Below are 26135 nucleotides of genomic sequence, written 5' to 3'. Positions count from 1 at the left end.
CATGCACAAGATCAGTTAACTGGAAGGATCTCATCTATGAATGGATCTATCTAGAGCTGTCGGAATCTAGGAGTGCATGAATAAAAAACATCCAGTAGGAGGCATCAGCTGTCAGAGGTGAAGAGTCTTCTTTGGCGATCACTTGTAGCCAAGTAAGATTGTCATCCATAAACACGGTTTTAACAATGAGTCCATAAGTGACTGTGGAGGCAAATTCTGAATCCACACATCCTTTCACACTGGGGCTATTGGTTTCCGGGCGGGAGTTGATCATGGTGTGGATTTGCCAAGCGTGCCTTCCTTCGCCCTTGCGTCCTGAGTTCGAGTGTCTCCAAAGCCCATGACACCTTTGATAAAGGCTGTTCTTCAATTGGAGTGCTCGCAGGCAAGAGTTTCCCAGTTGTTGGTGTTTATACTACATTTAAAAATTTTGCCTTGAGTCAGTCTTTAAACCTCTTTTGTTGACTACCAGCATTATGCTTTCCATTGTGAAGAGTAAGAAAAGGTGAGGCTGAACATCAAGGGGGACCATAGCTGAAAGAACGCAGGAGCAATTAAACTCTGACCAATAATATAATGCATTATAGTCATCACCATTAACTACAGCAGCCCCAGCTACATTTTATGCACATATCTAAATCTTGTATGATTCACTTTTCATGCTTTGCACTCTGTGTTTGCAGTCTTGAACACCCTCTCTTAGTCTGTGCAGAACCCACTTTACTTTAAAAGCCTAGTCAAGCTAAGGTCATAATGGAAAACACAAATATTTCAGCCACATAAAGCTAGGGAAAGATAGAAGATTAGATTGCATGAAATAATAATAGTAACTATATATTGGCAGAGAGCATCTATTTGCCAGCCAATATTTACAAGCCGATATTTGTGCCATGTGCTTTGACCTAACAAGATAGATGACAACACTGGGGCTGGAACTAGGATTCATCTTCTATTCCTGGCTTTGTCGTCGGTCTTCTAAAAAACCTCAGACAAGTTGAAGTCATACATGCTATATAGTGATACATGAATAGGAAACCATGACACTAAAACACCTTCAATAGTACTTCTGCAAGCATATCTTATGCTATAATTTAGTGAGCTATTTTTTAAAAAGTAAAGGACCCCTGACAGTTAAGTCCAGTTGCAAACAACTCTGGGGTTGCATCGCTCATCTCGCTTTACTGGCCGAGGGAGCCAACGTTTGTCCGTAGACAGTTTTTCCAGGTCATGTGGCCAGCATGACTAAGCCGCTTCTGGCGAAACCAGAGCAGTGCACGGAGACATCGTTTACCTTCCTGCCAGAGCGGTACCTATTTATCTAATTGCACTTTGGTGTGCTTTTGAACTGCTAGGTTGGCAGGAGCAGGGACCGATCAACGGGTGCTCACCCCGCTGCGGGGATTCGAAATGCCGACCTTCCGAATGGCAAGTCCTAGGCTCTGTGGTTTAGATCACAGCGCCACCCGTATCCCTATTAGTGAGCTATTTAGGCAGCTCCTATTCATGTGTGATGGCAAATAATCTGCTTTGGCTATTATTTAAAAAGAAAAGCAAATCTGCAGTCCTCAGGATCTGAGATATATATATATATGTGATGATAACATTATGCCTGAAAAAGCTTTAGATTCCTAGAAGAAATTCCGGACTGATTGGTTTTGCTTAAACAGTTGCCTAGCATTAAAAGTGTGCTGATATGCTAACTGTTGATGTCTGTTCTGGAGAGGACACCAAGTAGCCTCAACAGGAAGTAGATCCTCTGCAGTCATTTTGATGAAGAAACCAAGATACAATCACATTGCTCCAGGTCCCATCTGTGTTATTTATCTTCAGATCCACAGCATATTTCTCAACTCTGCAAGTAGCTTGAGTGGCCCAGTTTGATAAGAACTCCAGCCTGTTTCTAATTTAACAGAATTAATTGCACTCCGATTATTAAATTCTCAGCAATCCTCATTTGCACTTCGGAAACCTTTTTCTTCTTTATTAAATCTGAATTTGAGATCTAGCATCACATGCCAGATTTTGCAGCATGCTCAAATGACAAAGCAGGGAAGATATGCAAACCATTTCGGAGATTACAGACTGCAACTGAGTTGCTTTCTTTTCATGCTGGTAAATTGTGCTGGCAAAGACGCTTAAAGGCGGTTTGAAATCTCTCATTGTCTAGCTCCTTTTACAATAATAAAAAAAGTCTTTTCTGACAGTTTGCATCTTTCAAACATCCTGTTGGTTAATGCTTTTAAAGGGAGGGGGGATGGAGAGAAAGTGACACTTCATTTCCACTTTTCCCCTGAAATGCATAATGAAAGGTGATGAAATATATCGTAAATTCATAATCCTAAGCTTGCTGCAAGGAATCAGCTTTAACATTATAAAACCTTTCCACTCCTTGCACAAAAAAATTCTGAAGGTGTGATCAGCAGAGCAGGTTACAGTCGAAAGAGACTTTGTTTGAATAGAATGTGGAAAGTATTATGCCAAGCTGTTTCTTTTCTTTTACTTCCTTGAAATGCCTTGACATCTGGTTATACTAGCACTTCGTAGTATACTGTAAACCTTCTAAGTTTGGAAAGATATGCAGTGTCACCTAGAAAACAGCACACTCCTTCACGGGACAGAGATATTTTCAGACATTACTTCTGTGATCAATAAATGTATGTAGGTGTAGGGAGTGGAATTGCAGGGGTCTGGCCTGTCTTCAGCATGGCTTTTTATTTGAAGGGTGGGGTAGAGCAGGGCTGAGAACCTCAGGTCTGGGGTGAATGTGGCCCTCCAAGATTCTCTTCCTGACCCTCCAGGTCTTTCTCCAGGCAGCTGTCATCCCCAGGCTGTGCCCATCACTGTCCCTGCTCCATGACCCCTTTGAAGATTTTTGCCAGGCTGCATTGTGTCATCTGCTTCTTACTTGCCTGGATAGAAAATGGAGAGATGCTTTGTGTTTGTTATTGTTGTTCAGTTGTTTAGTCGTGTCCGACTCTTTGTGACCCCATGGACCAGAGCACGCCAGGCACTTCTGTCTTACACTGCCTCCCGCAGTTTGGTCAAACTCAAGCTGGTAGCCTTCAAGAACACTATCCAACCATCTCGTCCTCTGCCGTCCCCTTCTCCTTGTGCCCTCCATCTTTCCCAACATCAGGGTCTTTTCCAGGGAGTCTTCTCTTCTCATGAGGTGGCCAAAGTATTGGAGACTCAGCTTCACGATCTGTCCTTCCAGTGAGGGCTGATTTCCTTAAGAATGGATAGGTTTGATCTTCTTGCAGTCCATTGGACTCTCAAGAGTCTCATCCAGGACCATAATTCAAAAGCATCAATTCTTCGGTGGCTTTGTGTTTAGAGACCCTTAATTGTTTGCACAGCTGGAATGTGGCAAAGGTAAAAGTCACATCCATTGCACTGGTCCTGCCCATCACTAGCATGCAGCACCCAAACAGTTTCCCACAAGGGATTAGGCCCCTTGCAGACCCTCCATGTGTCCCGATTTTCCAGGGACAGTCCTGGATTTACAGAAGGCGTCCCAGTTTCTGATCTGATCCTGGAATGTCCACTTCTCCTTAAGACATCCCTATTTTCATCAGAGAAATGTTGTAGGGTATGGAGTTATATGACCCCACCCCCGAGCCAAGGAAATAAATAACTATACAACCTTTTGAAGACATCTGAAGGCAGCCCTGTATAGGGAAGGTTTTTAAAACTTTTTTATTATGTTTTTATGTATATTGGTAGCCACCTAAAGTGGCTGGGCAACTCGGTCAGAGGGGCAGGGTATAAATAAAATTATTATCATTATTATTATAATGGAATAGACCAGTGCCGGATTTACGTATAAGCTAAACAAGCTATAGCTTAGGGCCCCACTCTCTTGCCCCCTCCATATACTTCTTCTTAATTGTATTTCACTATTAATATACTTCTTCTTAATTGTATTTGAGTTCAACAATTACTTTGATAAAATACATATTTTGTTATGTGCAGATGGCTTTAGATACCTATTAGGTTCATAAATTACCATATAGCATATATTCAAAAAACAGGGACAATCTGTTGTTGGCAAAGGACAGCTGGACATATAAAGGGCCCCATTACCTTCAGTGGCTTAGGGCCTCATCAAACCTAAATCCGGCCCTGAATAGAAGTGACTTAGTCATGCTGGCCACATGACCCGGAAGCTGTCTGCGGACAAACGCTGGCTCCCTCAGCCTATAGAGTGAGATTAGCGTGCAACCCCAGAGTTGTCCGCGACTGGACCTAATGGTCAGGGGTACCTTTACCTATTTTCATCGGAGAAATATTGGAGGGTATGCCCTTGGGCAGAAAAGAGTCTGCAGTGCTGACCATCATATAAATAAGCAATCCTGACAGACACTTACACCAAAGGTCTGAAAAGGGCTTTCTGAGTTAAACTTTCAGCATCAGTGCATTTGCGTGCATATGCCATAGGGCCAATTTCCTCCTGGGGTGAAGGAGCCCTCATTGTGCACCTCTGTACAGGCCCTTCACACTGAACATGCAATGGTAAGACAGCTTGGCTAGCATACTGTACAAGGTCTTGCTTTCCCCACACATGAAGGCCATTCAGTTGTTTGCAGCTCACGGCAGCCTCCACATCTAATACAAGGTGGCTGTGTTGCGTTAGGCTAAGCAGAAAAGGAAACAGACTACAACTGACCGAAGCCAGTAAGTTGATGATTTTATTAGCACACGAGTGCACTGCATCTCCTGAAGTGGTTGAAATGTAAAACAAACACATGGAAAACTACTGAAGGCGTTGAATTAAATAATTTAATACACATTTATGCAAAAGGCATTTTTTAAAAAAACAAAAAGCAAAGCTGAGCACACACTGTGTAGGGGATCAGGATTACCATAATTTACTCGTATTGGGAGAGGGAAGAGTGCACCAAATTAATGTGTTCATCAGAAAAGCAGGGAACTGTTGCTTTCCCCAGCAAAGGCAAAGAGTGCATGTGGTCTCCTCACTTCAAGGGATGTGGAACTTTTGATCACTATGGGACGGATTACCAAAGGTGCTTCATAGGTATGGCACAAACACCCAGCAGGAGGACTGGTTTGTGGCAGAATGCTGGGTGAGATTTGCAGAAGGCAACACAGGGACAAAGTTACAGGGAAAGCCTGAGGATTCGAGAAGAATCCAAGGTACTGAACCTCAGCTGTAGCTCAGTGGGAGAACATCTGGTTTGTGTCCAGAAGGTTCCAGGTTCAATCCTTGGCATCTCCAGGTCAAGAACCCTGTCTGAAGTCCTGGAGAGCCACTGCCCATCAGTACAATACTAAGTTAGGTGGACTGATGGTCTGTCTTTGTATACCATGGCTTCCATTGTTAACAAAGCTTTGCACAGTTAGAGAACCCATTTCCCCAAAAGGCTCTGAGATGGCCCAGTTATTTATTGGCATGTGCATATCAACGGGTAACACCTTCTCTCTTCATAACGGGAAAAGCTTTGCCTGTTAACTGTAATCTCTATGCCCCTAGCCCCAGAAAGCCATAGAAAGTTGGCATTCTTAATAGACTATGCATGTTGGGGACCAGTTTTCACTGAAGTAGTAAACCCCTATCTGTAATGCTACAATGCAGAAATATCGCCTCCATTTATTTATTTATTTTTTAAAAAAGCTTTCAAGGATAAGGAACTTTGCCTTTCCCCAGATCTATTAGTTTTCTATGTGCAGGGAATTTCTATAAAGAGGATCACATACAACAATACAAGTCCATAGTGTGAAGTGACATAGGTTTAACTGCTCTACCACTGGCCTATGGCTCGGGTAGTATTTATTTATTTGGTTGTTAAATTTCTATACCACTCTTCCTCCCAAAGTATGCATGCAAGGTGTAAGGAAACGGAGGCAAAACATGAATCCATCCTTTCTGAAGGATACTTGCTGGTAAACACATCATGTTTAAAGATATACACATCTTACGCCTAGGTTGAAATGAACATTTTAATATGTAGCTCAGAGGACAAGAAAGTCTGGACACAGTTTGAATGGCCATGAAACAGTCGTCGTCGTCCCCCCCCCCCGTCCTTTCCCTGTACACAATACTTCTCTGTGCATGTTATCTCCACACAAAAGCCATTGTGTGGCAGGCAATGACAATGGCAAATTCAAAACACTTCTTTCTCCTCTAGACTTTAGTGATTTGTCCTTGTAGCAGTTACCTTGATGTGTGTTTTTCTACAGCTCTGGCTGTTTTGTGATAGAAAGAATTGCATTTTGCAAAAGTAATGGTATAAACTAGATTTACTCTATAAATGTTTCCAAGATGATTTGCAGAATCACTTAGGTAATAAAGCAAATAATGTCTTTAGGGTTCCCCCCTGTATCAATATTAGTGCTGTTGAGGCATTGCTCCTCTTTCTTAATTTTGTTTAATTAATAAATAAGTGGAATCAACATGATGGTTGTACACAGCACATAATATAATACTGTATTATTCAGCAGTGCCTATCTCCATAGCAAAAAAATCCTACAATAATATTTATTTGGAAGAAAGTTCCATTCAGCATAGGTCCCCCACAACTGTCCCATTAATTTAAAGCTTCCTTCTTATGATTTTGGCCCCTATAACTGCCTCTTGTTCGATTGGGACACAGCATTACTACATTGCCCCTTAACTGACTCCAAATATGTCAGTTCCTGTTCCTGCTGGCAGAGAGAAGGCTTTATTTACTGTTTTGAGAGAAATTATTTTGTTTCTTTGTTTTACAATGGCAACTCCAATATTGTGACTTAGTTATTTTTATTATTGCTATTTTAAAATTGACAGCAATAAAAAGAGAAGCTATTGCTCTGGAAACAGTGGTTTATACAAAAATTAATACCCAAGGTCTGAAGACACATGAAGTCACATCCTTGCTGAAGTGAAGCAGGCCTGGGTCTGGTCAGTGCCTGGATGGATGACCATCTGGAAAGCGGACATATACCACCTTGGGTTCCATGGCAAGAGAAAGGCAGGCTATAAATGTAATAAAACAAACAAACTTACATTATATCCCTACTTGCTCCCTGAGATCATCCAGAGGAACACCATTAGTTGTCCCCTGTGTTGCATAGACCTGACTGGCTTCAGCTGACCATTTGGCATTGAGTGTTTCATTAAGCATCTCCACTGCCATCATTCAGCCCAGACACTGAGGTCCAAGCTGAGGGCCTTCTGGTGGTTCCCTCACAGTGGGAAGTGAGGTTACAGGGAACCAGGCAGAAGGCCTTCTCGGTAATGGCATCTGCCCTGTGGAACGCCCTCCCACCAGATGTCAAGGAAATAAACAATTATCTGACTTTCAGAAGATATCTGAAGGCAGCCCTGTTTAGGGAAGTTTTTAATGTTTGATGCCTTATCATGTTTTTAATATTCTATTGTGAGCTGCCCAGAGTGGCTGGGGAAACCTAGCCAGATGGGCAGGGTACAAATAAGTATGTATGTATGTATGCATGCATGCATGTATGTATGTATGTATGTATTTGTGTTCTTATTCTTATTATCTTCCACCAGAGTTTCAGCAAGCATCCTCACTTTGGGCTTTAAGGCAAGACTTTTCTTAGTTTGAAAAACTAAGGTTTATGCAGCTCCTTTATCTCATAACCCTTCACATCAGATTTAGTGATGATCTTAGGAGGGGTCCAAAGGCACAGAGGACAAACAGACAAACTTTCATTTTATATATATATATATATATATATATATATATATATATGTATAAAAGCCACATTGACCACCAACGTCTTCTCCACAGTCTCTCCACTACAGTCTCCATTTGCCCTGGACCTGCCCCTTGATCTACTCCAGACACATCCCTGGAGCACATCTCCTTTTTGACCTTGGAGGAGAGACCACCATGGAGGTTTCCACAGCTGAAGGGAGGATGTGGACTTCCTCCACCAGCGAATCTCCCTCTCTACCTGCTGAAGGAGAGATCTGGGACACCCTCCCAGGGAACAAAAGATTGTAGATTCGTGAGTGTACACATGCATAGAAATACATGTTTCTCAGATGAATGAATAAATAAATAAATAAATGTGGCTACCATACAGTGGTATTTGGTCAAGGCAATCTTATTATCCATCATGTACTACTAACTATAACTGCTACAAGAAACAGTACATGAGGTGCTACACTAGGGATTTCCTCCTGCGTGCATCCCCCCCACCCTATCTGTTAAATCTGTTTGGTGACTTTAGCCTTCTGCACATTTGGATTAATATCTTCATCAGCCCTGTCAAGGTGTTGTCAGGATGAATTAATGTTTGAACAGCTCCTTGAAGATGCCAAGTGCTAAATGAATAGTTACTATTCCTACCACTGTCAGTTTCACACTCCTTTCTCCCATATTGTGATTGCTTGGATATGCTCCTCTAAATATAAACTATTTGTTTAATGTTTAAAAAGCATATTGTTTAAGGCAAACCAGTGTTTTAAATGTCATTTAGTGAATTTATTCTTACAATTCTTTAGACGCCTTTTATGTTCATTTCCTAAATTGTTAAGCGTCTGTTTTTAAAAGTAATGTTTATTTTCATTTTCTATAGATAGATTAATGGGTTCAATATCTATATATAAACCAGTAAGTTTCTTGTTTATTTCGTCTTTTAATACATTTTTATCCATCTTTCCTATTAATTGTGCAAGGCGGCTTACATTTTACGCACCTAAAACAGCAAACTTGAAAGCAATCCAAATCACCATCCAGGAAAACAGCAATAAAACTAGCAGCAGTAAAAGCCAGAGCAATAAAAGCAATAAAAGCAGCAGGAAACTCAAACAGAGAAAGTAACTGAAGGCTGGGTTGTCACAATTGGGAAATATCCAGCTTCAGTGGATGAAAAGAGACAAAGACAGAGAGAGAAGAGAGCACCTCACTGACTGCAAAAAAGCTATACCAAATCTAGGCGGTTAGAACCTTCAAACTGCCCATTGTCCATTAGTGGAGCAGAGATTCCAGATGTCTCTGCCCTGCTACAGCCCCCACTGAGGACTTAGGGATTGTCGAAAATAGCATTTAGTACAGCAGCCATCCTGGTGCCATCAGGAGCTGCTGGGAGTTGTAGTCCAAAATAGCTGGAGGGCACCAGATTGGCTGCAGAGTGGATGCCTGGCGGGGATGGGAACAGGTAAAGATGAGGGAGATATTTGTACAAGCCAGTGTCCCACTGGAATCAAGCAGAGAATCACCCTGACCTAGCAAAGGAGTCCGTTTCTCCTAAGCAGCCATCGGTACACTTTGCTGATGGGATATATGTCTTACTATGCAGACAAGTTGGCATGCTCATGTGTTCCCTGTGGAACTGGCTTCTTTTGATGCAAATTGGATGTGCTTGTAGAATCACTGTTTCTTAGGTGTGACTCATTTCCCATAACTTCAGACAGAGGGCATTGTATCTAGAGCTAAACCAACTTGTTTCAATACCGACAGCAATTTATTACAATGTGCTTTTCCTTTAAGAGAGAGAGAGAGAGCTAATAAAATGTTTCATTAAAATCAATGGTTTCAATCAAGGTCTTCGCTTGGCGATTTAAATAATAAACTCTGATGCTATGCTTTCCAGACAATACTTTCCTAGCCTGACATGCTACTGGGAAAAGCTGTTCAGAACTACTATTAATAATGAATACGAGCTGTTGGTGGCCCTGGACAATATATGCTGTCTTTAGGAATGGCAGCAGAACAAATCAGATATTTATATGCAGAGGTGTACCCAGAGGTTAGCAAAACAGGCCAAAGGTCTATTTAATCCACTATCCTTTTTGAGATGCCTATAGGAAGCTCATAAGCAGGACTCGAGTGCAACAAAGTTCAACTCCATTTGGAATTCCCAGCCTACTGCCTCTGACAATGGAGGTAGAACATAGCCAAAGCTGTAGCTTCTCTTTTTTGTTCCTTTTCAAAGATCTAGGTTACATCATCACCATGCTTAGTTGGAGATGTGGAGGGTGGGAGAAAAGCATGTTCCCTTTCAGGAGTGTCCAAGTATTTCCTAGCTATTCAGAAAGCATCTGAGCCACAGTTTTCCTAAGAAAGGGAAGGTACAGCCAGGTCTTGCTGGCAAGTGTGACTAGGTAGGGTGACATTTAGCAGCCCAGGCTTCACTCATCCTTTCAGTTCAAGCCCCCCAACTCTCAGCATGAGGTTCTGAATGCAAAATTCACACATGCATTCAGAAAAACCATTCACTCCAAGCTGTAAGCAGAATGTTAGCTTTAATGCAAGTCAGTCCTGTTGCAGATATTAATATTGGAAGCATAAGATGTCCTTACTTCACAGAGCCATAAGACAAAGGACACAAAGGTAACTCCCTTAAAAATGGGGAGTTGCAACCCAATACCTTCATCACATGATCTAAGCTTACAACACTCGCATGTTTACTACCAGAGAACAACAACCAGTTAGTTAATTATCAGCAAGAGCTCAGAGTGCTCTCCTTGGCTTTACTATAGCCCTAGGAGAAATCCCCATATTAAACCTTCAGCAATATACATTTAGCCATTTTTCATTTTATAACTTCATTAATACACATACGCTTTCCATTTATGTGTCAATTAAATCTATTATACTTAACAGGTTCTGCACAGAGTAGACCTACTGAAAGCAACGGACTTGGGTTAATCATGAATACCATTTACTGCAAAAGGATTCATTATTCACCTACCTATCAATGTTTCATGTTTTTCTAACAATTTCAATGCAATTTCTATTTAATGTGGAAGCAGCTTTAACTACAAAGAAAGTGATGGGGCTTTTTGAAAGAAAGTTGCTTGTGGTGTTCCCATATTCAGTCGAAATGTCTATCACCATCTATAGGGGGGCAATTATCAGTGACCTTTGTATTACCTTGAGCTTCTTTTCATCCAGCTGCTTGATGAAAAACAAAATCACTTTTTCATTGTCAGCTTTGCCAACATCTAGCTGTGAAGAAAACTCAATTTATAGACCTGTAATTTTTACGGCCAGGGAGTGTGCATTTTGGCCTGTTGTTCCCACATCGTTCACAATGGAAACCTTAGAACAACATCCGATGATGTGAAGCAAGTTTATCTGCCCATAGAAATCTTGGTAAAACAAATTGTTAAAATATTTGTCAAGGGAGAAAGCATCTGAAGTGATAAAAGTTAAACTATGCTCTACAGCAGGGATGGGAAAACTCTAATCCTCCAGAGGTTGTTGTAGTCCAACTCCCGACAGTCCTACCCAAATGGTCAATGGTCAGGGATGGTGGGAGGTGGGGTGTAACAAAATCTTGAAGCCCACAGGTTCCCTATCACTGGCCTATGGTTTCACTTAAAGCTGTGCATCTCGTGAAATAAGCAATTCAGGATAGCATCAACATTTTGGCATCACTTCAGAAGAGTCCTAGGAATGGACCAGAAGTATATTGCACTCTGGTTTCAGGAACTTGGTTCATCAAGAACTACGTCTTGGGTAGCATTGTGTATTCTCAGTGTATAATGATTTCCTGTTTCCTTCCTAATTTGTCTAGGCAGAATACAGTAATGATACATTTCCAGAGGGGAGGCCAAGTTAGTCTGCAGCAGCAAAAAACCAAAAGAAAGGGCATTTTCCCATGGCAGTGTATTATGAGCTTGGTAGTGCTCGTGCATCCACATATCACTGTCCCCGTCAAAAAGCTGCCCCATATTATTTCCCCATTTAATCTGTATTTGCCACTTCCATGGAAAATCTCATAACGTGAAAACCCTATAGAAATGAGACCTGGACAGCTCAGTTGGTTAAAGCATGATGCTGATAATACCAATATTGCAGGTTCGATCCCTGTATGGGACAGCTGCATATTCCTGCATTCCAGGGGGCTGAACTAAATGATCCTCAGGGTCCCTCCCAACTCTAAAATTCTACTAATCCTCTACGATACATCTGGATTAAGTGTGGGTGTGTACAGGATGCCATTTTGATGAAGACAACACTGTGAAGATGCTGAGAAAATCTTGGTTGCTTGGGCACCTACACTGAAAGTATCTTGTGACACACCTTAAATAGACTAAACATTCCAAACATTAGGGTTGTGTCTACTTCATACTCAGAGCCGAGCCATTAGAAACAGTAAACATGAAAAACTAAATCCATTGATTTCAATGGGTGTTCTGAGTACTGGTCTTTAATGTGCCACATACTGTGATAAAGAATGTTATGAAAAATGTTTATGGATCCAGCTATTCTACCCTTCACAAAAACCCATGAGCTAAGGGCTTAAAATATGGGAAGATGTGTGCACTGTTTTGAAATAGGAGAGCACAAGAGAAGGTAGTTAATTGCTTATGTTTTGCATTACTTACCTAACAGGCGTTAATATCTAAATGATCAGCATGGAAGTGAACAACCAACAAATTAAGATATGTGTGTTTGCAGATCTTGTGGTTTCACTGTTTTAGCCCATCGCTTTGCAAACCCTACTGAATATCACACAGTGGAGATTTTTTAGCAACTGCAAGCTAAACTACTTCCTTTCTAACATGGTTGAGATCACAGCATGTGGGAAAATCCTAAATCTACTCTTTTTCTCCAAGTCCAGGGATTTTTATTTTGCCAGCGAGCTGCTTAAATGATGCCCAAGGAATTAGTAAATTACTCTATGCAAAAACCAGCCAATCACAAAAGTCCATGTTAATCCTGAATTTGCTGTTGTGGTGTTGTAAATGGTGTGTGTGTGTGTGTGTTTTAAAGATATTATGATTATTCAGGTCTTTGTGGTTTAATACTAAATGTCAGCCTGTCAGTGGAAGTTGAAGGAGGTGCAAAGTCGATAATGACACGCTATAACGAAAATTCTTCAAGGTGTTGCCACTCTGGAAAGGACAGAAGTAATTAAGAGATAATTGTGAATAGAATAGAAGTGTCTCACAAGAAGGTGGTCTCCTGCTAGTAAGAGAATCTCTAGAGAGCCTGGGACATTAATGGGAAATAAATGCTACGACAAGGCCAAGACTTTTGCTTTCAGATAGCTGAACAGCGCACTGATCCTGTGCTCTATTATTCTGAGCCATCAATGGCAATTTGCTATTTGATACTTTCACCACTCATGCTTACATGGTAAGGTTGCTGCATTTTCAGAGTCTCAAAAAAGACTAACTCTGTGGCTCTTTGGTCTGTTTCTGAAATACATCCAACATTTTATATGTACACTAACCCCACCCCCCACCCCATACAAAGAAATGAGATAATCTAGTTGCACGTGGCCTGCTGAACTCTAGGGGTTAATTTAGTTATGACAAATTTAAGTCCCCTTGAATTCAGTAGGATCTAAGTGTACTTAACTTCCTCTGGACTGTGGATACAAGTTTTGAACAGCCATTTGTTGGTTGTTTCAGGGACACACTTCAACTGCATCAAAGTTCATTAGGGATTTTTCTCATTCACTCAAAGACACAGTTTGAAGTACAATAACCTATTCAGATTTTTGCCCTAAGAATGGGGAGGACATTTGGAATTTCCAAACGTTCCTCTGAAATTAAAAGCTAGGATGGGGGGGGATGTGTGGTGACTAACCTCAGCTCATTGTTTTCAATGTGCCTTTGAGTATGACTTAGTTGGATATTACTCCATGTTTTTTAATTCATCTCACTGGAATGAAATAGCTATCTAGAACGAAAGAGTATCTTAGAAAGCGCTCCCAAATACATGTGTACTGCAATATAGAAATATGAGCAAGACTGATCAGCTGTATGACATGACTGGCACCCTTTCATATTTAAATTATGTTGGCAAGAAGTGATGGCCTTTCATGAGTGCTACCCTGTATTCAAAACATTTTTCTTTGCTTCAAAATAAATTATCATCTTCCCTTCATGCCCATTCACATTTTGACTGTCAGCAACTGGCTAAGAAACCATGACACATAATAACTGGCAAGACATACTACTGTATCTGTCCTGCAAAGAGCTTGTGCTTTAACTTGCTGAAGAACAAGGAATAAACTTCTCAGACCGCTCCATGTTGCAAGGGCAGCAGTGACCATATTACACAATACAGAGAGCACTGAACTATGTTAGACTTAAAAAAAGTAATGGAGCCAGAGTGACTGGACAATTGAGAGCCAATGAGATACAGTGGTTAGAGTTGAGGACTAAGACTAGAAAGACCCAGGTTCAAATTCCTGATCATTCGTCACAATGACTGGAGGACATTGGCCTAGTTACAATCTCTCAGTCTAATCTACTCCATAGGGTATTTTGAAAGGATAAAGTGTGGCAGTGGAGGGGAGGGAATCATGTATCCCACCTTGAGATCCTTGGGGGGGTGGGAATCCCTTCCCATCCTCAAAGATGGCAGGCAGCCAAACGCAGATCCAAAGAATGATGCCCATTCACTGGAAATTGCAGGGTAGAAGACCAAATTAATAATGAATTTTCCCTTATGTGCCTGCCCACATGTTAGTCAGTTTCAGCATTTTTTCCCTGTGTGCACAGATACCTGGTTAAGGAGGCAGACCCTGCTCTATATGGATAGCAGTATCAGAGATGGAAAGCTCTACTTTTTCTGTGTACCGGGGTCTATATTTAGCCTTTGAATTATAGCTTTCTACGATCTGTGGCCAATTCAGCTATAGCAAGTATCTTTACAAGCATCAGGGATCCCTGTCCATCAATGCTAGCTTGTCTGACAGTTTCTTATCCCATTATTTATGTTTACTGCAATTGTTTGGCCATCTGAGGTTGTCATGCTCCATCACAAATGACAGTGGCCCATAACTCCTCTTGGGAGATTTTAGCATTCTTGAAGAGCAGATGTATCTGAAATTTCAGAGCTGTAGTCCATCATTCCGTAGCCAAGGGACAGTCAGTCTGAGACCCTTATGCAGCTTCTTCCCCATTATCAAGCTGTTTGATATTCCAGCCTTGGAATAGCACTAGTTGCCAGCTTTCAACATGGCATTTAACTACTGAGACAAATTGATGACTGAAACAATTCGAACTGAATCGAGACAAGACTGAAATAATGATGATCAGCAGGTCTTCTGAGGTGTGTGTGAGTTTATGGAAAGGTAAGGCCACTTTGTACCAAAGGTACACTTCTCTAGTCACTCAGGCTCACAGCAATAGATGTGAGGATGCTTGGATTCATATTTCTGTGTTGTGTGAGCTGGCATATTTACCATACAAGACTTAAACCACTGGAAATGAGGATTTGAACTGGTGTGGTCTATCACAGCTGTTCTACATGAGTGTGCATTCAAACCACACATTCACCATGTGACAGACAGACTTTGTGACAGTTGCATTGCATGGGAGGACACAGGGACAGTTGCCCCGGGCCCAAAATTGTTAGGGACATAAACTTTCAACAGCTAGTGTTGCCTCAATACAGCTATGTGCTTCTGTTGCTGAGCTCCATTGAAAATGGCTTCTCCATGTGAACCAGGAAGTGACTTCTCTAGACAACAGAACAACTCTTCTTTTGTTATCTCTGTGGCTGCAATCTCCTAGGTGATGAAGATGCCATTGGGCAGTTGAATGTGCATGCGTACTGCATCCATTTCCCTCCTTCCATGGGGCCCTGGGCACTGGCAATCCACACTATGCCACTGCTTTGTGGTCATTCTGCCATGTCAACAATTAATCTGTGAAGCCATCCTGATGTGCCAAAGAAAGAGCAGAGTGACTCCAAATGTAAACAGTTTTTAAGGAGTGTTCTGTTCCAGTCATGTTCTGGTCCTTAGAAGTTACGATCTTCCTGAAAATATCTCATGCCTCTGCATATGTGAGTGATCTCACCTTGCTTGCTTGAATTGGGGTTGCCATATTCTGAAGAGCTAAAAATTGGGGTTGCCATATTTTGAAGAGCTAAAAAGAGGACATATTTGTTGACTTAACTATGGATTGCTATGATGACTCTACCCATGAAAAAGAGGATGTGCCCCGGAAAAAGAGAACATATGGCAACCCTCCAATTTTGCTTTCTCACTGACATATAAGGCTTCCTTGTGGAGGGAGAATTTGACATAGGACACATTCAGACATGAGCCCTTCACTACACCAGCTTTTGCCAGCCTGATTTTCTCAACTACAACTCCCATCAGTCCCAGCCAGCATAGCCAAGCTGCTTAGTGCTGGTGGGAGTTGTAGTCCAAAACATTTGGAGGGCATCAGGTCAGTAAAAGAGACATGAACACCTGCCTGTTTGAATCAGTGCTTCCGAATGCTAAGCAGCTGCTGAGACAATTATTTGAGCTAACAGCAGCTGAGGATGGAGGATTTTCATCAAGACCAGGTAAGAGATGAAACGGTACCGTGTATTGTGTACTGTGGTCCCAATGAATTGTGTGTGTGTGTGTGTGTGCATATGCACACACCTTTTATTAACTATTTTTTAGAAGCAGATGCATCAGCAAGTGATGTGCTTATTTGCTCTCACATCTATCTTGGCCATTAGCAGATGCCATTCTCAAGCTGCTTCAGAGATGTCACCCTGCGACTTCTAATCTACAAGACTGTTTAGCTCCCTGTTTATATTTGTCAATATTTCTCCTTCACCTTCCACTTGCTACTTGTTTTCTCCAAACGGGGACTCCTTCAAACACTACAGCTTGCATTTCACTTCAGCTCCATTAATAAACCACAGTCTAATACTGTCATTGTAAATGGTATAGTCTCTAAAAGGCTCCTTTGCTTCTCAAAGGCCTCACTAAGCACAGATTGCCTATGATTCACTGGAAACTCAAAGCTTTAGAAGTACTGCTGAGAAAGTCTACAGAAGACAGAGGCAATGAGGTGCAAGAATGCCAGAGCCCCTTCTCCCTTCTTGCTTGATGTTTGCAAATGTGGGACTGAACCAGGCATTTCCTGGCTGCTCTCTGTGTTAGTTTACTGGGAAATGAGCTGGTGTTTATAGAACCATGTCAATGCCACAGGGATTGCACAAAATCAGCTATAATGAAATCAACTGAAACCTTTCCCACAGACCATGTATGTCAGGCTCACAGCTTCAAGCTGATTGAGAAGAGTTTTAACTCTAAGAAGTAATACTTTTAAGATGAGTATTTCATGTCAATGGTGGATGCTGGGAAAGAAGAAAGTGTATATGTGGCAGGGTGCAGAGAGGGCTTTACTTTTCTACAGAGGTTTTATTAAAAAGAAGGAAAAAAGAAATTCCATCAGTACTTGATGTATATGCTAATGGAAGGGAGTGGTGTGGATGAATTCCCCCCATTTTCTTCTAAAACAAAAGCAATCTTATTACATCTTGCATTATTTCTTTTCCTGCATGCAGAAAAATCCAAGTAGAGAAAAAACACCCACTCATTTCTCCTTCTACACTTCGTGTGTGTAGATGTATATGTGAACATTAAAGGTGATAAAAATAACTTATGCAATTAACAGTGCTGGTCATTCAGTGACATCAGTGAGTTTTATGCAGCTGTACAAAGAATATTATTTCTGCTTACTCAACTGGTAACCTGATCCAAAGTGTAGCTAAGTTGGATCCAACACATACCCATCAAATTCCAAAATGATGGCTCAATGCTTGTTTATGTTGAAGGACTACCTGGAGAATGTATCATGAGCCAGATGGCCATTATTAATTTAGCTAGTTGCATGTGCTTATAAATCAACACAGATTGTACATAAGTTGCATTGCTGCAGATGAAACCCTGTACCTAGTGGACATGTTGTATAACTTATGTTATTCACTCAGTGGTTCATAGTGCATTTCATTTTTAGAGAAGCATTACTGGCTTTGCTGAAGGATGGAGAAATTTCATCTCCATGAGATTTACAAGCTGGCTGAAAATATCCTAAAATCATGGGACTATTTCTTGGCAAAAAGTAATAATACAGGACATCATCATGATAAAGTCAAGTATATTTGATTCCCATTGCTTTCAGGTGGATAGTTAACCACAACACTCTCCCACTGAAATCAACACACCTTAATAGTGGCTGGATTATGTCCAGAATAAAACTGTGTGAGTGCATTTATGCTGTTGGACATGTTTTCAAACAAAAGCCACTGCCACAGCTCAAAGCTGGCAGAGCAAGAAAAGTCAGTGTTGTGAGACATAGAATGTCTCAGAAGTTGAACGTTTTGGCTTTTGAATGCCGAAAACCCAGAAGTAACTGCTTCAGTTTGCGAACGATTTTTGGAATCCAAATGTGCTACGTGGCTTCCGTTTTGAGTTTCCCTATTGTACACACACCCATACCCCTCTCTCTCTCTATATATGTAATTGAAGGTTCAAGCAGCACATCATGGGTTAATCAACTACCAAAGTCGCAGAGAAAAACAAAGGAAGGCCCAAGCTCAAAATACAGAAAATATCACAAGGCTTTGAGAGGGGTGGGGAGCGAAGCAACAAGACAAACAGAATTTCCACTATTGCCAGCTCACACAGGTGACCTGCCACAATCAGGTGCCCTGTTGGTGTTCTTTAAAGGTCAAATAAAATTGTATTGAAAGCCACATGGAGATCATTTAAAGTAGTGATTTAAACTAGCAGGGTTCCTTTTGGAGGCAGTGCCCTGACAATGTTTCACTGTGGTTTTTAATCAGCCTTAATTTGTTTAATGCTAGTATTTGGAATGACTCTGCTTGGAAGCTTTAATAGTGAAATGTTCTGCTATTCATGGTTTACTCCATTTTTGTGGTAAGTGCTGATTTCTTATCAGTGATGCCAATACAAGGAAAATTCTATAGACCCAGCTTCTTCATTGTATATATATAAAAAAGCCTTTTAAAGAGACAGTTACAGATTTTTAGACCATTCTGCGGTGTGGAGTGGAAGACAGATAAGTTCTCTGTGTTAACAGTCTAAGTATTCTCAGAACCAAACCTAACCACAGTAGATATCCATGTGGCAAGACAAGTTGAAATGAAAAGACAGCACATATTCAGACCCTTAGTATGAAAGACCTCCGCTTCAACAGAATGGAAGGTCTTCTACTACAGCGTAATAAAACAGTGCAACCTGACCTTTTTCAATTACTGTTCTTTTGTTGTGTGACTGGAAGTGGGCTCTCTGAAGCTTCTGCAGCAGGACCATCATCACATCTGTTATGTACTGAGTTGAATAGGATCCAAACTGCAGCAGTCTGATTGGTCCTAGAACAATAGGATCCAAAATGCAGCAGTCTGATTGGTCCTAGAACAATAGGATTCAGAATGCAGCAGTCTGATTGGTCCTAGAACAATGCAGCAGTATGATTGGTTGGCAGGAACCACCCAATCATGCTCCAGATATAAGTGAATCCACAACCTGATTGGCTTACAGTAGAATTCCATAATTAGCCAATCATGTGCAGCCCATTGTGTAAATAATGTATATAAAGCAGATACTTAGAGGGGACATTGATTCATTCCTCCTCACCACTATGAGCTGAATAAAGAGCATGAAATCACTTTGCGACTCTGAGTATATTTCAACATCTGTTCTTAACAAAACTCCAGCTAAAGACTAAGAGGACTACCAGCCAGGAATGGCACATCACATTAATTAGCCAGGAATTGTAGCCAGCTGAACAAAACCCTCCACCTTTTCACAATGAAGCCCTTTCAATAGATTTCATTCAGCATTCCCCTAGCCAGCATTTTCTCTGCTGTCATGGCTTACAATGTTTTCCTTCATTGGCTTTAGTCAACATAAGGCTGACTCACCAACAAGCACCATGTTGGAAAGCCTGATCAAAGTGCAGAGACTCTCTATTGGCTCACAATGGGACAAATATGGGCTACATACTGTGGGCTCAAACACTCATAGAATATCCCATTTACCTTGAAATGAAGGAGGATTCCTCCTATACCAAGACCCCCAAAGCACATTGCCTCTGCCTTGGCTGGCTCATCTCACACCATAAGTGACTACATGGAGGTAAAGTTAGAGGCCAGTGTCTGGAAAGGTTGGTGGGCTCTCAGGCAGGAAGAAGGAAGGTTTGGTTCCATTAGCAATGTTTTCTTTCCAGCCCCAGTAGGTAGTCAGCAGCAGACAGAGTACTGCTCAGTAACCTGATGCCACTGAAACAGCCAAATTGGTCAGAGACGAGGCAAAATGAACACAAAGACCAACAGCCTTGCTGAGCAGATGCAATCCTAGGAACAACCCCAGCCAGAGTTTCTTATTAAGTGATTCCTGTAAGGACCAGAGCCAGTTGTTAAGAGAGGGTAGAACTCCTTAAAGTATAATCTGAGGCTGGCCCTACCATTAGGCAGAGTGAAGTTATTACCTAAAGAGTTTAGATGCCATCGAAAGGCGGCAAATGGATAGTTACTTAATATTTTTATTGTTGGTACTTTAACTGCCAGGGAAGAGGCAAGGCTCTTGTGAGATTTTCTGCCTCAAGGGACACAATTGCTTGGCAGGCCTTTGGTACAATGGGAACCTTGACTTGGAGGCAGGTGGGTTGCCATTTGCTGCTTTGCCTCAGAGAGCAAAATGTATTGGGACAGCCCTGATATTGTCATATGATAGGGAAAAATATAGGCAGTGACACAAATGGGGTGTTGTTGTTTTTTAAAAAATGCACCCCGATTTATTTTTTTTACTATCAGGATAAATACAGCCCCAGGGTCTCCTCTAGGACGGTTGTATCCCAACTGACACACTCAAAAGGTTTCGGATTATAAATGTCATCACCCCTGATCATGCTCATGCTGTCTGGGGCTGATAGGAGTTTGGAGTCCAAATAATTTGGCTGGAACCAACCTGCAGTGCCTCTCAGGTCACCAGGGCCAAGTGGCTATCTGGCTAAATCTCAGTCTTTTGTATCTACTATATTATAGTCTTCCAAATAAGAATAGGTGTGCTCATTTCAGAAGGCCTTGAAGTGACGCTGTACAGCACTTGAATTAGATGGAGGCACTCGGCACCCTTTCATTAGCTACCAGCAGATAAAAGTAGCACAGCCATATTAAAGGCTGAGATTAGAAGCTCGACTACCCTTAAAGGTACGGATGATTCTCTTCCCCCTGAAAAAGTAGGTCCTTTGGGGAACATTCTAATCTGTTCTGCCAAGTATTCAAAATGTTCCTTAGCTTTCACAAAGTTATTACTGTATTCCCATTATTAGCTGGGAAATTTAATTTATTCTGTGAAACAAGTTTGTCTTTTTACTCTCTTTTTTGCCCCAGAATTGTTTGTAGTCTGAATGGTGCCCTGCAATTCAGGCGATGATTATGTTCTGCTTAGTGACATACTTCTCAGCCCAGTATAAGAACTTGAGTGCTAAAAGAAAGAGTGGCACAATCTAAGCAAAAGCCTTGAATGAAGTGCCAACCATGTTTCCCCTAGTAGTTCTACATCATTTAAGTTTGTCAGTAGCAGACTTAAAAGATTAAAAGCAATTTTGCAGATATTTTATTCAGCGCTGTTTATCCTGATTCTGCCTATTCAGTTTGCTTTATCAATATTTAAAATCTAAGGAGTGCTATTCTTTCAGGTCATACATGGCTTTGCTTAGTTCTTTTTGCATGTATACATATATTAAATGTAAATTGCTAGTACCTGGTTTGAAAAGGTGTTCTGTTTTCAACGCTGATAGAAGCCACACTTGCCTAACTTTTCTGAGCTGTACAGAGCAACTCTGCTGTTTCTGAAGGAAGAGCAGGACACAAGTCCAATAAATAAAAGGGCAGTATTATTCAATTCAGTTTTACACAGAGTAGAACCATTCATTTCAATAGGGCTACTCTGAGTAAATGCTGAATACCACCTATGGGGACAACAGCCAGCAACTCTGTGTGCTTAGTGATACATACATTGGTGCTCAGGCAGGGCCAGCTCTAACATTAGGCAGAATGAGGAGGTGACCTCAGGCAGCTAATTTTGGATGTCATGAAATGGCAGCAATGTATTGGTTATTTAATTTATTGTTATTATATTTTTACTGTCACAGAGTGTGGAGAAGTGCTTCTGAGATTTTCTGCCTCATGTACCAAAATCACCTGGTTGGTCTATGGTACTATGTACTTTGACGAGGGTAGATGGGGAATACCAACTGATGCTCTGTCCCTAGAAGCAAAATGTCTTGAGCCATTTCTATGTACATGTTATCCTATATAGTTGGGATGTCCAGTGGAATGTCCCATGTAACAGAAGGGAGATGCTTAATGAGCATGTTAAATGTTATTAAAGATGCTGTTGAAAATGTGTAGATGTCATGTAGATTTCACTGGGGAGAATTGTGTAGACTAAGAAGAAAAATGCCTCTAGGACAGAAGTAAATTGGGGATCAAGAATGCAGGGTGACAGTGAATAGTTACTGGTGACAAGAATCCACTGTTACAACTTAATTTAGTATGTGGCCAAATTTTCAGATGTCTGACATTTCAGACATTCAGTTCCACAGTTTTTGCTGAATAATCCGGAAGCATGATGTGTTGGAGGCTGTGTGTGTACAGACACACACACACAGAGAGAGAGAGAGAGAGAGAGAGAGAGAGAGAGAGAGAGAGAGAGAGATTTCACTGTGGTATTTCACTTACGTTATACAAAGTTCATGCCAAACATATCCCCACTTGGAAAATGTAATTGAAAACTTGCCAACTATTTAAACTCCCATAGAGAAGTGTGGCCCTTTTGGCAAGATAATAGAAACATAGAATTGTAGAGTTGGAAGGAACCACAGTAGTCAAGTAGTTCAACTAGTCCAACCCACTGCAATGCAGGAATCTTTTGCCCAGCGTGGAGCTTGAACCCACAACCCTGAGATTAAAAGTCTCCTGCTCCTGATCCATGATGACAGCAAAGTGTGTGCATGGATATCACAACATGCCACTTTGGTAGTAAGAAACCAAAGTTCATTGTCAGTCAGGCTGAATTCTTGTGATGGCAAAAATTCATGTAATTTAGCTAGGTGTGAGGAGTGAAGAACAGTCAACCAGACAAGAAAAAACAGTTTTTAATCACATGGTTATCAGCGCAGGTAAAATTGGAAGTATCGCTATAACAATGTCCACATTACAATGCAGCTAGACCAGAATCCAATTTCTTTCTTTCTTATGAGGAAAGCACTGCCCTGAAATCATACATACGTTTATGTAAATGTTTACACGGGTTAACAAGTAAATATATGATATGTTTTTCTACAGCAAAGCAGCGAGATTAAATTGCACAACGTTGCTATAGGTATCTATTTGACCCTAATAGAAATAAATAGAAGAACATGAAACTTGGCACGTTCAAGGCATTAGATGTCTAAATTATCCCCAAACATGGCGAAAGCACACATTTAACAAGAAAACTGCCTTATGCTCATGCAGCAGTTAAGCTAAGGAGGTATTAACCCTTCAGTATTGATTTTTTGTTCATAGCTCCAGGAGATTTTTATACAGGGGGAAAATAGATATATATCATTAGCCTATAAAACCCCACATAAAAATCAGCACTGGACTCATTATAGATCTCAGCTACCTGCCTGATATATTTGTATTCCTGTACTGTAAACAGCAATCCACTTTTTTTTTTACATTAAATTGAATTCATAGTCAACTACATTGAGTGCCTATTTTAAAAACAGTGGCATGACTGGTGTGTTTCTGACCCCAATACCAGATTAGTGAAGTGTTTTTCCAGTGTGGGAGGCTTAGTGTTTACTCATAAGGGAAAGCATGTCAGAAGATAAACATGAAAAGAAGCAGAGAAATACTGTAGCCTGGTTTGCTAAAGCCTAAAGAGAAAAGCTCTAGGTATGGAAAATTAATAAAATGAACCCCTGCCAATGTGAACCATTACCATCCCCCAAAATGTCCTCATCCCACCAACTGGCAAACTCTTGATTTATTTCCATAAGAAGTTGTAGCGAGGAAGTAAAGTAGAGTACAGTGGTACCTTGGGTTACAGACACTTCTGGTTACAGATGCTTCAGGTTACAGACTCCGCTAACCCAGAAATAGTACCTCGAGTTAAGAACTTTGCTTCAGGATGAGAACAGAAATCGTGCGGTGGCAGCATGGCGGCAGTGGGAGGCCCCATTAGCTAAAATAGTACCAGGTTAAGAACAGTTTCAGGTTAAGAATGGACCTTCAGAACAAGTTAAGCTCTGTTATGTACTGAGTTGAATAGGATCCAAACTGCAGCAGTCTGATTGGTCCTAGAACAATAGGATCCAAATTGCAGCAGTCTGATTGGTCCTAGAACAATAGGATTCAGAATGCAGCAGTCTGATTGGTCCTAGAACAATGCAGCAGTCTGATTGGTTGGCAGGAACCACCCAATCATGCTCCAGATATAAGTGAATCCACAACCTGATTGGCTTACAGTAGAATTCCAGAATTAGCCAATCATGTGCAGCCCATTGTGTAAATAATGTATATAAAGCAGATACTTAGAGGGGACTTTCATTCATTCCTCCTCACCACTATGAGCTGAATAAAGAGCATGAAATCACTTTGCGACTCTGAGTATATTTCACTGGCGACGAAGGTGGGATCTCGCTGAGCTGACTGCCACACACAGCACCGCAGCACCGCCACCTGCCGCACCGCTGCCTCACACCGTGTATCCAGGCTTCAGCTCCGGGACACAAGGAACTCAGAATGGCAACCGACAGCAGCTTCTCGTCGTTCAACCCAGCATCTGGAGACTGGGAAGCGTACGCCTCCCGTTTCACCTTCCTCCTAGAAGCCAAAGGGGTCACCGATGAAGAAGACGCCAAGAAGAGGGCGATATTCTTCAGCATCTGCGGAGAGGAGACGTTTGAAATCGCCCGGGCTCTCCTTGCACCTGAAGACGTCGCTACTGTTCCATACAGAACAATAATGGAACAGCTGAAGGGGCACTTTTCGCCACAGCCCTCAGTGGTGGCTCGTCGAAATGCCTTCCACGCAAAGCGGCAAGCCCCTGGGGAAACCATAACTGGGTTTGTGACCTCTCTCCGCCAAGCCGCCCGGTTCTGCAACTTCTCAGAGCTGGAGAACATGCTTCGGGACCGCCTCGTCGGTGGCCTGAAGGATGAGAAGCTGCAACGACGCCTCTACGCTTAGAAGGACCTAACGTTCCAGGTCGCTCTGGAGGAGGCCCTGGCAACGGAAGCTGCCGAGAGGTTGACGCAAGAGGCACGGCCGAGCCTGCCATCCCAACCGAGGGTCCACCACGAAGACCTCACCGACGACTCAGGTTCTGACAGGGAGGAGGTGCACCGAGTACAGCAGCGCACTCAAGCAGCCCACATACCACAGCTGCCTCGACGAGAAGGAGGGAACTGCGCAAGCTGCGGGGAAAGTCACGAGAGGAGGACCTGCCGTTTCCGCAATGCAGAGTGCAGGCAGTGCAGAAAAGCGGGACACATCGCCCGGGTGTGTCGAGCTCGGCCCACCCGACGCCAGGCATCAGATGACCAATCCAAGAGCCCCAGATCCCGGGGCCCAACGCACCAAGGCAACTCGACGGAGCTCACGGACTTCCAGGTATACCAGTTGCCCCACCCCAACATAGAGAAAATTTATGCAGAGGTACAGATAGAGGGGGCCCCATGCCGCATGGAGCTTGACACGGGTTCAACTCTATCCATAATCTCAGCAAGGACCTTAAGGAAACTGTGTCCTACTGTGGGTCCCAAACTCAGGCCGGCCCCATTCACCCTCCGGGACTTCCAGAAACGTAAGGTCCCCACAATGGGGGTGGGGACCTTCAGGGTGCAATACCGAGGGCGGACGCGGCAACTGGACTTGCTTGTGGTCAAGGGCCCCTACATTAGCTTACTGGGATTGGCATGGTTTGGACCATTGGGGCTAGCCATCACCGGGGTGAACCACACTACCTTACAAGTGGACGTGGACGCCATATGCAAGGAATTTCCAGGGGTTTTCGATGGGAAATTGGGACAGTATACGGGCCCCCCCATTGCTCTACAGCTTGACCCCACAGTACGACCGGTCAGGTTCAAGGCCCGCCGGGTCCCGTTCGCCCTGAAACCCTGTATAGACGAGGAATTGGACCGGCTCGTGGAGCAAGGAGTGTTGGAGCCGGTGCCTAATGCCCCCTGGGAAACCCCAATCATCACACCCGTCAAGCCTAATGGTTCGGTCCGCATCTGCGCAGACTACAAATGTACCATAAACAAGGCCCTCACGGCCCATGCATACCCAGTGCCAGTGGTCAGCCATGTCCTTGCCACCCTGGCTGGGTCGAAAATTTTTGGCAAGCTGGACTTGGCCCAAGCATATCAACAGCTGCCAGTA

At 42.3% G+C, this 26135-nt stretch overlaps 1 long non-coding RNA gene across 1 annotated transcript; it reads right to left on the bottom strand.

Annotated features, from left to right (window-relative positions):
- Nucleotides 1-2778: 2778 nt before the first annotated feature.
- On the bottom strand, nt 2779-19010 carry LOC308481786. The gene is made up of 3 exons (XR_013988901.1): nt 18936-19010; nt 6840-6973; nt 2779-2909 (listed from the first exon to the last, which is right to left on the bottom strand). It is a non-coding gene; the product is annotated as an uncharacterized lncRNA (long non-coding RNA).
- Nucleotides 19011-26135: the final 7125 nt, after the last annotated feature.

Source organism: Podarcis pityusensis, assembly GCF_964106645.2.
Source record: "Podarcis pityusensis genome assembly, chromosome: 7".
NCBI lineage: Eukaryota > Metazoa > Chordata > Lepidosauria > Squamata > Lacertidae > Podarcis > Podarcis pityusensis.
This window is presented reverse-complemented; position numbering and strand designations above follow the sequence as displayed.